The 15,185-nt window shown below is 47.6% G+C and overlaps 1 protein-coding gene across 1 annotated transcript in view; it reads right to left on the reverse strand.

The window, feature by feature from the left end:
* LOC311530265 (uncharacterized protein) overlaps nucleotides 1-15,185 on the reverse strand; it is a gene marked incomplete at its 3' end in the record, with an annotated part of 506,005 nt that overhangs the window by 465,174 nt on the left and 25,646 nt on the right. The window lies entirely within an intron of this gene.

A 15,185-nucleotide genomic window follows, 5' to 3' on the forward strand; every position in this document is an offset into this window, starting at 1 on the left:
AGAATGGCCCTGGTCACCACCGAGGGGATCACTCTTGGAGCACTAGTCCAGTCTCACCTCTCTGTGAGGGCCTCCCACAACCCCCCCCCCCCGGCCCCGGCCCCCGCTCCACCCACAGAGCTCCTGGTGGTGGGAGGAGAGCAGAGGAAAAGGAAGCAAGAAGAGAAAGGTAGGAGGGACAGAGGAAAAGGGAAAACAAAAAGGAGAAACCCCAATGTCCCCAGTAATTCTAAGGGACAAAGTCCTAGGTCGGAAATAAAATACTGCCCCCACAATCTAATGTTTTACTTTCCTAAAATTCAGCCAGCACCTGATGGATCAGACTGAACAGGTTCCAAACCTCTCCGAGTCTCTTACCTTCTCTACAGGGACGTCTCTTTTCAAGAAAAACCACTAAAAGAAAAGGAGAAAACTCCGAAGAGGGTCCTCCTTGCGCTCACGTACGTGCAAGTGAATGCTCTCTCAGTCCTCCAGGAGAGACCTCGAGAAGGAGACGTGCTGAAGCAAAGCCACAGGGATCTCCGAGGTTGCCCCTGTCCTGCGCTCCTGTCCTGCCTGGCTGATGTTAAGATCTCTCTGTGAGGTCATCGCCTCCCCACCACCTTTGTCCAATAGGCTGAGGTCCTGCCAAAGGCCCTTGTGATGTCACTGCCACACCCACCCCTCCCCTGCAGTGCTGATGTCCTGCCCCGTCTAGCTACATTGGATGTTTGAGCTGCTTCCCCTGGATCACCCCACTCAATGACACTTCTTTGTGGGGTGACACCGACTACACAGTAGAACACAGAGGTTCTTCCCCAGGCCACAATTAGGTTTCACAAGTTAGTCGACTTTATGGCCAGAAGGAACCGTTCGAGCATTTAATCTGATCCCCTGCGTATCCTAAGGCTTCCTGTATGTCAGAAGAGCTGGGCTTTTCTTTTACTCAAACCTTTTCCAGAAAGGCATCTCGTCTTTATTCAAAGAGATCAAGAGATGGAGAAGCCATCATTTCTCTTGGTTCTTTGTGCCAATGACGAACCACCCTCTTACAAATCTGGGTCTTATTGTCATTATACTTTTTCTGATTTCTGCTTCCATCCATGGGGTCTTGTCATGCCTTTCTCTGCGACATAAAAGAGCCCTTTTATACTCAACATTTTCTCTCCATGAAGTCAAGCAACTCACTTCTCATTCTTCTCTTGTATATACTAAACAGATTGAGGTTTTTCAATGTCTCATTATAGAGCATCATCCCCATCACTCAGTTATGAATCTTTTCTGCACCCTCTCCAATTGTTTTAACATAATATTCAAAATGTGGACACAAGAACTGGATTCAACGTTCCAACATCAGTCTCACCAATGCTCTTTCACTTCCCTTTCCATCCTCACTACTCTATCCAGCCAAGAATGGCTTTAACCTTTTTTAACACAGTTTCACATTGACAGCTCATGTTGAGCAGCTCATCCACTATGGCCCCAAAATCCTTTTCAGGGTCAATGCTTTCCAGCGGATTGTCCCCAATTCTGTAGGGTGCCGCCTGACTCCTTTGTTACTGGAGGTATGGGGTTGCATTTGACTTTATTAAAACCTAATTATTTAGTAAGTATTTTAGAAGAACTAGCCCATTAGAGAGAGAATCGTGAATTACTCAAAGACAATGAATGGAGAAAAGCAGCAAGAGCAATCAAAAACATATTTGGTTACGGCCTATTTCCTTGGTCTTAAAAGAGGGTCACAAGGACCTGAGCCTCCTCCCTCACAATAGCCCCAAGCTCCCCCAATCAGCATTGAGACTCTGAGAAGCAGAAAGCTGAGAGTTCTCACCACATGTCCCGATCACCACCGGAGGGAGTCACTCTTAGAGCACCATTCCAGCCACATGTCTTTGGGAGGGCCTCCCGCAATGAGAGTTGGAGTGCAACCTTCCCCCCCCCCCCCCCGGTCCCCAACTCCAGACGCACAGACAGGTCCTGGTGGTGAAAGGAAAACAGGGGAAAAGGACAAAGATGCAAGAGAAGACGAGAAAGGAGGGAGAGACAGGAAAGGGAAAACAAAAAGGAGAAACCCCAATGTCCCCAGTAATTCTAAGGGACAAAGTCCTAGGTCGGAAATAAAATGCTGCCCCCACAATCTAGTGTTTTCCATTCCTAAAAATCAGCCGGCACCTCATGGATCAGACTGAACAGGTTCCAAACCTCTCCGAGGCTCTTACCTTCTCTACAGGGACGTCTCTTTTCAAGAAAAACCACTAAAAGAAAAGGAGAAAACTCCGAAGAGGGTCCTCCTTGCGCTCACGAATGTGAAAGTGAATGCTCTCTCAGTCCTCCAGGAGAGACCTCGAGAAGGAGACGTGCTGAAGCAAAGCCACAGGGATCTCCGAGGTTGCCCCTGTCCTCCACCCCTGTCCTGCCTGGCTGATGTCAAGATCTCTCTGTGAGGTCATCGCCTCCCCACCACCTTTGTCCAATAGGCTGAGGTCCTGCCAAAGGCCCTTGTGATGTCACTGCCACACCTACCCCTCCCCTGCAGTGCTGATGTCCTGCCCCTGTCCAGCTACATTGGATGTTTGAGCTGCTTCCCCTGGATCACCCCTCTCAATGAGCATTCATTATGGGCTCAAGCCAAACACAGTAAAACATCAGAGGCTTCTCCCCATGCTACGCTCATTTTTTCATTAATTCTGGGTTTCATCAAGCAACTCACTTCTCATTCTTCTCTTGTATATACTAAACAGATTGAGGTTTTTCAATGTCTCATTATAGGGCATCATCCCCATCACTCAGTTATGAATCGTTTCTGCACCCTCTCAAATTGTTTTAACATAATATTCAAAATGTGGACACAAGAACTGCATTCAACATTCCAACATCAGTCTCATCAATGCTGTCCAATTGGTGAGACTTCATGGACAGAAGAGACAATTCGAGCATGTCATCCGACCCCCTGCATATCACATGCTTTCTGTAGAGCATAGGAGCTAGTTTTTGACTACACACGTTCCAGAAAGGCATCTAGTCTTCATTAGAAGACATCAAGAAGTGGGGAATTCTCACCACTTCCCTTTCTACATTGTTCCTTTGGTGATTCATCCTCACGGTTGAATATGTGTGCCCTCTTTCGAATACGAATTGGTCTCTTTTGAGTTTCCAGCCACTGGGTCTTGTTATGCTTTTCTCTGCTAGATTAATGAGCCCTTTAATACCCGATATTTTCTCTCCATGAAGTCACTTCAACACTTCAATGACGTCACCTCCCGATCTTTTTTATCATCTAAACAGGCTGAGCTCTTTCAATCGCTCATTCGCAGGCATTTTTCTCCAGCCCTCAAAACGTTTCGTTGCTTTTTGCTGCCCCATCTCCAATATTTCAAAATCTTTTTTCAAAGGTGGACGCCAAAACTGGATGCAGGATTCCATGATCAGTCTTCCTCATGGTGTGTCACCTCCCTCTGCACCTCACTGCTCTTTTCATACATCTAATGATGGCTTTAGCCCCGTTCACCACAGCATCCCCCTGGGTGCTCATGTTGAATGGCTTGCCTAGCATGGCCCCGAAATCCTCTGCACAGTCAGTGCTTTCCTGGATACACTTCCCCACTCTGTAGGTGTGGCCTGCATGCTTTGTTGCTAGCTATAGGACCCTTCCTTTGGTTATTTTCAAACTTGTTTTCTTTGAATGGGTCCAGCTTATCAAGGGATCCGATTTCTCTGTGTCACTGCCCTGTCCTCATCATTAGTTACCACTCTGCTACTATTTTATCACCCACCAATGTTAGCAGCAGTGATTTTTTATTTGGGTTGCAGTTCATTGATATTGATTTTCAAGAATTAGTCCTTGAGAGCCTCTTCATATCATAGATTCATAGATATTTAGGTCAGAAGGGACCATTATGATCATCTAGTCTGACCTCCTGCACAATGCAGGCCACAGAATTTCACCCACCACTCCTAAAAAAGACCTCACACCTATATCTGTGCTATTGAAGTCCTCAAATTGTAGTTTGAAGACCTCAAGGAGCAGAGAATCCTCCAGCAAGTGACCTGTGCCCCATGCTACAGAGGAAGGCGAAAAACCTCCAGGGCCTTCCAATCTGCCCTGGAGGAAAATTCCTTCCCGACCCCAAATATGGCGATCAGCTAAACCCTGAGCATATGGGCAAGATTCATCAGCCAGATACTACAGAAAATTCTTTCCCGGGTAACTTGGATCTTACCCCATCTAAAAACCCGTCACAGGCCATTGGGCCTATTTACCATGAATATTTAATTACCAAAACCATGTTATCCCATCATACCATCTCCTCCATAAACTTATCGAGTTTAATCTTAAAGCAAGATAGATATTTTGCCCCCACTACTTCCCTCGGAAGGCTATTCCAAAACTTCACTCCTCTGATGGTTAGAAACCTTCGTCTAATTTCTAATCTAAATTTCCTAGTGGCCAGTTTATATCCATTTGTTCTTGTGTCCACATTGGTACTGAGTTTAAATAATTCCTCTCCCTCTCTGGTATTTATCCCTCTGATATATTTATAGAGAGCAATCATATCTCCCCTCAACCTTCTTTTAGTTAGGCTAAACAAGCCAAGCTCCCTGAGTCTCCTTTCATAAGACAAGTTTTCCATTCCTCGGATCATCCTAGTAGCCCTTCTCTGTACCTGTTCCAGTTTGAATTCATCCTTCTTAAACATGGGAGACCAGAACTGCACACAGTATTCCAGGTGAGGTCTCACCAGTGCCTTATATAACGGTACTAAAACCTCCTTATCCCTACTGGAAATACCTCTCCTGATGCATCCCAAGATGACATTAGCTTTTTTCACAGCCATATCACATTGGCAGCTCATAGTCATCCTATGATCAACCAATACTCCAAGGTCCTTTTCCTCCTCCGTTACTTCTAGTTGATGCGTCCCTAGCTTATAACTAAAATTCTTGTTATTAATCCCTAAATGCATGACCTTACACTTCTCACTATTAAATTTCATCCTATTCCTATTTCTCCAGTTTACAAGGTCATCCAGATCCTCCTGTAGGGTATCCCTGTCCTTCTCTAAATTAGCAATACCTCCCAGCTTTGTATCATCTGCAAACTTTATTAGCACACTCCCACTTTTTCTGCCCAGGTCAGTAATAAAAAGATTAAATAAGATTGGTCCCAAAACTGATCCTTGAGGAACTCCACTGGTAACCTCCCTCCAACTTGACAGTTCACCTTTCAGTAGGACCCGTTGTAGTCTCCCCTTTAACCAATCCACCTTTCAATTTTCCTATTGATGCCCATCTTATCCAATTTAACTAATAATTCCCCATGTGGCACAGTATCAAACGCCTTACTAAAATCTAAGTAAATTAGATCCACTGCGTTTCCTTTATCTAAAAAAATCTGTTACTCTCTCAAAGAAGGAGATCAGGTTGGTTTGGCACGATCTACCTTTTGTAAAACCATGTTGTATTTTGTCCCATTTACCATTGACTTCAATGTCCTTAACTACCTTCTCCTTCAAAATTTTTTCCAAGACCTTGCATACTACAGATGTCAAACTAACAGGCCTATAATTACTTGGATCACTTTTTTTCCCTTTCTTAAAAATAGGAACTATGTTAGCAATTCTCCAATCATACGGTACAACCCCTGAGTTTACAGATTCATTAAAAATTCTTGCTAATGGGCTTGCAATTTCTTGTGCCAATTCTTTTAATATTCTTGGATGAAGATTATCTGGGCCCCCCGATTTAGTCCCATTAAGCTGTTTGAGTTTTGCTTCTACCTCAGATATGGTGATGTCTACCTCCATATCCTCATTCCCATTTATCATGCTACCATTATCCCTAAGATCCTCTTTAGTCTTATTAAAGACTGAGGCAAAGTATTTGTTTAGATATTGGGCCATGCCTAGATTATCCTTGACCTCCACTCCATCCTCAGTTTTTAGCGGTCCCACTTCTTCTTTCTTTGTTTTCTTCCTATTTATATGACTATAGAACCTTTTACTATTGGTTTTAATTCCCTTTGCAAGGTCCAACTCTACTTGACTTTTAGCCTGTCTCACTTTATCCCTACATATTCTGACCTCAATAAGGTAGCTTTCCTTACTGATCCCTCCCTTCTTCCACTCCCTATATGCTTTCTGCTTTTTCTTAATTACCTCTCTAAGATGCTTGCTCATCCAGCTTGGTCTACAACTCCTGCCTATGAATTTTTTCCCCTTTCTTGGGATGCAGGCTTCCGATAGCTTCTGCAGCTTTAATTTAAAATAATCCCAGGCCTCCTCTACCTTTAAACCCATAAATTCTTCAGTCCAATCCACTTTCCTAACTAATTTCCTTAATTTTTGAAAGTCAGCCCTTTTGAAATCAAAAACCCTAGTTGCAGATTTATTTTTGTTAATCCTTCCATTCAATTTGAACTGAATTAGCTCATGATCACTTGAGCCAAGATTATCCCCTACAACCATTTCCTCTATGAGGTCCTCATTACTCACCAAGACCAAATCTAAAATGGCATCCCCTCTAGTCGGTTCAGCAACTACTTGCTGAAGGAATCCATCAGCTATCGCATCTAGGAAAATCTGAGCCCTATTATTATTACTAGCACTCGTCCTCCAGTCTATATCTGGGAAGTTAAAGTCTCCCATGATCACACAGTTTCCATTAGTATTTACTTTATTAAAAACATTAAAAAGGGCTCTATCCATATCCAAATTAGATCCCGGCGGCCTATAGCACACCCCAAGCACTATCCCAGGGGAGGCTCTAATAGTTTTCTTCCCCAATTTAATTGTTGCCCAGACAGACTCAGTCATATCCATTTCATCGCTTCTTATTTCTTTACATTCTATCTCATCATTGATATACAGTGCTACTCCACCACCTTTACCTTTATTTCGGTCTTTCCTAAGAAGCACATACCCTTCAATACCTGTAGCCCAGTCATGACTACTATTCCACCAGGTCTCTGTTATACCTATAATATCTGGTTTCACTTCCTGCACCAGTAACTCTAGTTCCTCCATTTTGTTACCTAGGCTCCTTGCATTAGTGTACAAACATCTTAATTTTTGCTGTTTGGCCTCACTCACATTCTGTACCCTATTAGGCACGGTTATTTTACTACCAGTATAACCTATTAGACTTGTATCTACACTGCCCTTCCTCCTACCTACAGCTGTATCCACTCTTACTTCATTTTCTTTCCACTCTATGCTAAATTCTGGCGTGGAGATTACCTGGACATCTCCCAACCATCTCCCCCAAATTCCTAGTTTAAAGCTCTCTTAATCAGTTGTGCCAGCCTCCATCCTAGAAGTCTATTTCCTTCCCTACTCAGATGAAGTCCATCCCGAGAGAACTGTCCTCTATCCATGAATGCCTCCCAATGGCCATACATCCCAAAGCCCTCCTTATAGCACCACTGCCTAAGCCATCTATTGATAGTCATAATCTTGTCACACCTTTGTTGCCCTTCTCTAGGAACAGGCAGAATCCCACTAAAGATCACCTGAGCCTCAATTTCCTTAAGCGTCCTCCCCTGCCTAGCATAGTCTCCCTTAATACTTTCCAGCGAGAATCTAGCCGTATCATTTGTTCCCACATGAAGGATAATTAGGGGATTCTTTCCCGCTCCCTTTAGAATCCTTTTCAACCTCAGGTCTACATCCCGTATCTTAGCACCTGGAAGACAGCACACCCTCCTATTTTCTGGATCAGCTCTGGTTACAGGCCTATCTATTCTTCTCAGTAAAGAGTCCCCAATCACATAGACCTGCCTTTTCCTAGTGACGGTGCTATTCTCCAGTCTATCCCCTGTTCCCTCTGGCTGCAAGTTCTTTCCATTCCCATTCTCCCTTGTAATCCTTTTTAACCCATCCTGTATCCTCCTGGGGCTCATATTTGGTGTAATCTCCATTAACTCTTCCCCTTTTCCTATAGGACTAACCGCTCTTCTCTTCTTCCTTGCCCTGTCACCTTCAGTGACTACCTGCTGAGCCCCTTCTTCATTTTCCAACTCTGCAAACCTATTCTGAAGCTCTATTTCTCCTTCACTAGCCCGTCTTTTCCTCTGCCTAGTTCTTTTAGTCACATGCTTCCACTGACCACTTTCCTCACCCAGTCTCCCCTCAGAATTCCCTAGTCCTGCTTCCATCTGCAAGTCTGAGCTTTTCCCTTCAGATACCTCATGTCTTTGCTCCATAATCTGCTCAAACCCCTTCCTAAACTCTACCAGACTTTCCACCTGCATCTCCAAACCTCTGATCTTTTCCTCCATCAGCTCTATCAGGCAGCATTTCATGCAGACAAAACTCTTACCAGGTGCCCCCTCCAGGATCATGTACATACCACAGCTTCCACATCCAGTCATCTTCATTGTGTCATCTGCTACATGGGTCACTCCCACTGCCACCTCTGAATCTGTCATAGCCTTCCCACTTAAATCCTGTTAATCTGGGAAACACAAACCACACCAAAACACCACCACCCACAGCAAAACCAAACCCCACACAAGCACCACAAGACAAACTCCCCTTTCAAACTCCCCTGTTTACAGCTCTGTTTGCTAGCTCCTGTGCCACTGCCTGACTGGCTGCTACCTTTATAGGACCCCTAGTCAGTGCAGCCCCACCCCCTAATCAGGGCTCAGCTTCTCTCCCAGCACAAAGCCCTAGTGCCTAGAACCTGCTCCACAGAGCACAGTGAGAAAAGGCCGCCCGGCCCAGCTGTGCCATAGGGGCTAAGCACAGAACAACCTTAGGAGCTTGTGTCATCCATAGCTTCTGAACAACATGAGGGGGTCATCAGCTTACAAATACATTCTAGACTGGTAGCGTAGACAGGCCCCAAATGTATCTAAGTGTCCCGCCTTGAAAAAGAGGAGAGAAAAAAACAGAACCTTGATTAGCTTTATTTTATAGTCATGGAAACTGAGGCACAGAGAAGCAAAGAGATTCGCTCATGGTCAAAAAGCCAGGAATAGAAAACGGCAGATCTGCTGATAGTCAGTCCTGGGCCCTAGCCATGTTTGTCCTGGCCTCTCTGCTTCAGCTCCAGCAACAACCCAAGTCGAGGTTTTCTTCGTCTCCATGTCCTTTAACTTCACGTCACTGCAGAAGAAAGATTGTTTCTGACCAGCTGGCTCTAATGCATGTCGATGTCTTTCCAGAAGACGTGCTCTGCCTCAGTCCCATGTCGTAGGTTTTCTGGAGGAAGCGCTCGGTGACGTTCTAGGGCCTGGGTTACACAGAAGACGGACAGAATGGTCCTTTCTGACCTTAAATTCTTTTCTTTCGCTAGGAGGGTAACCCTGGACATTTTCTCTCATTCACTTTCCTTTGGAATAATTTCAATCCAATCCAAAGGATTTCCTCTTCCATTGTGTCTTCAGCACCTTTCCTAGCAAAGAGTTCCTGTTCGAGCACAGGTTTCCAGTTTCAGGCTGTCCCAGGGTGAGATGGCCATGAAAGGGGTAGTAGCGCAACTGAACCTATCCCCAGGTGAAGGGAATAAGTGCAGGGGCAGAAGAGAGGCCCCGAGATAGGACAGATTCTTCTGCTGGGCTAAGAGTATAGTTGGATGCACTTCACTTCACTTCATCGGATCCATTCAGTGGAAAATACAGTGAGGAGATTTATATACACACAGAACGTGAAAAAATGGGTGTTATCATACACACTCACTTCAGATGAGCTATTACCAGCAAGGGGAGAGGGGGGGGGGAAGAAAACCTTTTGTAGTGATAATCAAGGTGGGCCATTTCCAGCAGTTAACAAGAACGTCTGAGGAACAGTGGGGGTGGGGGTGGGGGAATAAACATGGGGAAATAGTTTTACTTTGTGTAATGACTCATCCATTCCCAGTCTTTATTCAAGCCTAAATTAATTGTATCCAGTTTGCAAATTAACTCCAATTCAGCAGTCTCTCGTTGGAGTCTGTTTTTGAAGTCTTTTTCTTGTAATATAGCAACTTTTAGGTCAGAGATCGAGTGACCAGAGAGATTGAAGTGTTCTCCGACTGGTTTATGAACGTTATCATTCTTGACATCTGATTTGTGTCCATTTATTCTTTTACGTAGAGACTGTCCGGTTTGGCCAATGTACATGGCAGGGGGCATTGCTGGCACATGATGGCATATATCACATTGGTAGATGTGCAGGTGAACGAGCCTCTGATAGTGTGGCTGATGTGATTAGGCCCTATGATGGTGTCCCCTGAATAGATATGTGGACACAGTTGGCAACGGGCTTTGTTGCAAGGATAGGTTCCTGGGTTAGTGTTTTTGTTGTGTGGTGTGTGGTTGCTGGTGAGTATTTGCTTCAGGTTGGGGGGCTGTCTGTAGTCAAGGACTGGCCTGTCTCCCGAGATTTGTGAGAGTGAAATGGCCCACCTTGATTATCACAACAAAAGGTTTTCTTTCCCCCCCCTCCACTCTCTTGCTGGTAATAGCTCATCTGAAGTGAGTGTGTATGATAACACCCATTTTTTCACGTTCTGTGTGTATATAAATCTCCTCACTGTATTTTCCACTGAATGCATCCGATGAAGTGAGCTGTAGCTCACGAAAGCTTATGCTCAGCTAAATTGGTTAGTCTCTAAGGTGCCACAAGTCCTCCTTTTCTTTTTGCTTAGATGAATGGGTCTGTAGTTGCCTGGATCACTTTTTTCCCTCTTGCTTTACTATCATCGGACACTAGATGGGGAGGAAGAGCCTCACCAGCTCTATAAAACCAGCTCGGGGAAGGCTGGGAGCAACAGGTATCGGAATAAGCCAGACCCGGGCTTCTCAAACTTTTGTTTTTGCTGGCCCCACTTTGAAAGTATTTCAGGCTATGACAACCCCCGACCTCCAAACAGTCATAGCAAGTTACTGTACGGACTCATAGAAACATACGCATGGTATTGCCACCCTTACTTCTGGGCTGCTACGGGCGGGGCACTGCCCTCAGAGCTGCGCAGCTGGAGAAGGGCAGCTGTTGTAGCCCTCTTCCCCTCCTGCCCCCCTCCCCTGAGAACATTTTTGTGATCTCTTGACCCCCCCTCCCCCCGCCATAGCCTTGCAACTCCCTTTTGGGTCAGGACTCCCAGTTGGACAAATGCCGAGCTAGACAATCTCAAACCCTGAACTAGTTCCCAGGTGTCTCTGGGCCGATTCTCAGAGGAGACAGCTCCCAGAATCAGGCCTTCGATGGCTCTCCCAGTGCAGCAGGCCCTGGGTGCAGTGATCGGTTTGAAACAGGAACCCCTGCAAGATGCTCTCTACCTTCAGTACCTGACCCCTCCAGGGGTCGAGTGCATCTCCCCCATCCTCAGGCAGAGCTCAGAGCAGAGTCAGCAGCAGCAGCAGCAGCCCCTCCCCAGCGAGAGCTCCAAGCGAAGGCAGGGGCCTGGCAGAGAGAGGAGAGGGGCACAGGCAGGTCAGCGGAGGGGTGGAAGGTGGATCCCACCCCAGGAGATTTAACAGAGAGAGGAAAGCGGGGCTGTGAGAGCGCAGAACAGAGACACCCCCCAGCAAATCCCCCAACCCCAGACACCGAGATCCCGGCCTGGGAGAGGGGTTCGCTCCCCAACACTTACTCACGACAGCTGCAGCAAGGGGTCCCTGTGGGGCGGGAGGAGCTTCCACCCCGCTCCGGCTGGCTGGATCTGGAAAGAGAGAGAGAGAACAGGGAGAGGAGAGTGCGGTGAGGAGTTGGTGCCCAGGGGTCCTCCTGCCCCGCTCCTAGCTCTGGATCCCCATTGCAGGGGTATCTGTGGGTGTGTTCAGGGAAGGGCCGGGGGCTCTGCTCCACCAAGGCTGAGAGCGTCAGAGCAAAGTAACTGTAACACTGCGGAGTATTTTCAATGTTGCCTCGTCCTGAATGTCACTGATCCCCCAGTTTAGAATGCGTCTCCCCGGCCGCTTCTCTTGCTAATTTGAACCTCAGGGAACACATCAAATCTCTCTCCTGTCCCCCACAGCTGCTGGGTTTGGGCCACTGCCAGGGCCCTCTACACCGGGGTTAACATCTGGATCCTGGCCAAGCGGGTTCTAGCCCATGTGGCCAACCCCCAGTGACCAAAAATCACAAGTCAGAGCCCCCCAAAACCATGAGATTGGCTTAAACAAGATGAGATTTTGAAAACAACTGTGGGTTCTGTTCTTGATCTCCTGGTGGTGGAGCCTTTAGGGGTCACCTTTTCAAGCTTTTCTCCCCATCCAGGAGGGCTAGAACAAGAAAAACTTCTGACAAAAATGGCCAACCCCGCAAAAATCTTCTACCAGAATCAGAAAAAATTAGTCCAGAATGATTGAAAACAGAACAATTTTTTGGTTTTTTCCAAGAAGATAGTGAATGTTTTTTATTTAAGTCGACACTTTCCACAAAAGGTTGCCTTGAATCAAACACCCAATTTTTCCGAAAAAAAAAAAAATTAATTGAACCATGTCAGTGGTTCTCAAACTTTTGTCCTGGTGGCCCCTTCCACACAGCAAGCCTCTGAGTGCAACCCCCCATTATAAATTAAAAACCACTTTAATATATTTAACACTGTTATAATGGCTGGGGATGAAGCAGGGTTTGGGGGTGGAGGCTGACAGCTCATGACCCATAATAACCTCACGACCCCCAGTTTGAGGACCCCTGGACTACACTGAGCATGCACAGAAAGAGAGCCAGAGGGTTGAAAGGCCGCTGGGATGGACAAGACTTGTGGGGCTCTGAGAGACTGTCCTCCCCTGCCACCCCGCAGCAGTGTGTATTCAGCTCCAACCAGGGGCAGGAATCTGAAATCAGTTAAACAGCAGAGACTTCATGCAGGGAGAGGTCTGGCTTGCCGGGCAGGGACAGCTCCTTCCCTTCCAGAACGTGGACATCAGCAAAACTCAAGCATCAGAAACCTGGGAATTAGAGGCAAGGGACAGAGGGCCCCCCCGCCCCCCAGCCTGGAGAGGGGGAAGGGATGGGGGACCCCCCCAGCCCAGAGAGGGGGAAGGGGAGGGGAGAGGGGGGACAGAGGCCCCCCCCAACTCGAAGAGGGGGAGGGGGCCCCTTAGGGGGAGCGGTCGCCAAACAGCGATGCCCAGCCCATGAGTCGGGGTTCTGGCGGGGGGGGCTCTGGAGGGGGGGGGTTCCAGCCCCTGCCCCCCAGTGTCCCGGAGCTCCCCCAGCGAGCCCGGCGTGGGTTGCACGTTTCTCACCGGCTCAAGACCCTGAGGGGAAAAGGACCCTGCCAGATTTACTTTGGGGTGGGTCTTTTGCTCATGGGTTGTGTTATGAATCCCATGGGTGGTGTTTCCCCAGCATAATGCCACATTGTTTCCCTCCTTTATTAAAAGGCTTTTGCTACACTCAGACTCTGTGCTTGCGAGAGGGGAAGTATTGCCTCTTGGAGGCACCCGGGTCTCTGGGTGGGGGCTCGAGCTGGTCTCTGGGTGGGGGCTCGAGCTGGTTTTGTATTGCATTATTGAAACCCCTAGATACTCAACCTGGCCCTTGTTGCTGCTAACTCTGACGTGCAGAAGGGTTACAGTTACATAGGAATTAGATACAGTGCTCCTGTCAGCTAATTTCCAAGTTATCTGCAAAAAAAACCCTAGATTTTTCAGATGCCTAAGTAGTACCTGTTAAAGTTGCCCCCCATCTGAAATGGCACCCCAGCACCCCCCCCCAGCTGTACTGAGAGTTGGTCAGTCCCTGTCCCAACACATAACACCCCCCCTATGTATCTCTACTTTTCTCCAGCTCCCTCCATCCTACCCCCATTTTCGCTGCACCCGGGTCTCTCCCTGTCCCCAGATGTCTATGGGGCTGTCTCTCCGAGGCCCCATTCCGGAGAGAAGCATGTGGCAGAGTTGAGAATGAATGGCAAGTGATAGTTACATTCCACAATTTTCCAGGGAAACTTTGTTCCCTTGGGTTTGTGGCTGGCTGCTTCTTGGCTCTGTTCCCAGCACTGACGTGCTCCCTGGGCTGCTTTTCTGGCCCCCCTGCCTGGCATGACCCTGTTCCCCAGCTCAGCTTGGACCCCTGCTTTCTCCTTAGCTCGGCCCCTCTCTCTCTGACCCAGGCAATTCTGGCTCACACAGAGGATGGGACCCCCCTGGCCTCCTGACTCCCTGATTAACCTGCCCGCCCTGTCAATCAGGCTGACCTGGCGCATTGGCCTCTCCCCATTGTTCCTGGGGACTGGCAGTCTCAGGGACCTGATTTCCCATTGACCCTTCCCCTTCCTTTTGGTACTGGGAACTAGCTAACCCAAACACCCCCACTGAGTTTTAGTAAGTGGACAACAGTCGCCTTACATCAGGGAGACTTGTACCCCCAAAGGGAGCAATGTACCCCCAACTTCCTTAAACTGATGTGGCTCTCAGCCACTGTTGTAAAAGCAGGAGGGTTTATTAGCTGTCTGGAACACAGCGTAGAGAGTCCTTGGTTAGAACTGAGAGTTCCGGCATGGTCCATCCGCGTCAACCGAGAGCCCTTTGACCCCTTTGTTGTCCCAGTTCAGGAGAGTGTCCCCGATTCCAGCGGCCCCACACTGAACAACCCCCAACGTGGCTCCTCTTCAGCCCTCTCTTTTTGTTCCTGGGCAAACCTTGTCCCCTGGCCTTCCTCCTCAGCCCTTTGTTCTCCAGCTGGTCCCATCCCACTGGCTTCCTGCAGAGGGTGGGCAATCCATGGTTGTTAGTTGCTGGGTGCCAAATGTCTGGGCAATTGGAGTGGCCATTGTCTTCTGGGAGTCTCCATGGGCATGGGGCCCCAGGGCCCAGGCATCTAGGCGTCAGCCACGTCTGTATCTCTGGGTCTGTACAAAGGATAAGCAACCTTTTCCCACCACCTACTTAACCATGCAGCACATAGGGGAAACTGAGGCACATAGTATTCATACAAAATAGTAAAGAAAATTCCCACTCTGTCACAGTTCCAACCCTCCCCCAGTCTGTGCCCGGGGCAGAGAGGCCCTTCTTTGCCCCTTCTCCCCCTGTCCCACCAGTCTCTGCCCCTGCTCGCCCAAGGATTGCAGTGGCTCTCAACTTTTCCATTCTGCTGTACCCCTTTCAGGAGTCTGATTTACAGACCCCAAGTTACATCTCACTTAAAAACCATTCGCTTACAAAGCCGGACATAAAAATACAAAAGTGTCACACAGCCACTATTATGGAAAAATTGCTGACTCTCTCCTTGTTACCATATAATTATAAAAGAAATCAGCTGGAAATGTACATG

This window comes from Lepidochelys olivacea, assembly GCF_965140295.1.
Source record: "Lepidochelys olivacea isolate rLepOli2 genome assembly, chromosome: 14".
In the NCBI taxonomy this organism is placed as follows: Eukaryota; Metazoa; Chordata; order Testudines; family Cheloniidae; genus Lepidochelys; species Lepidochelys olivacea.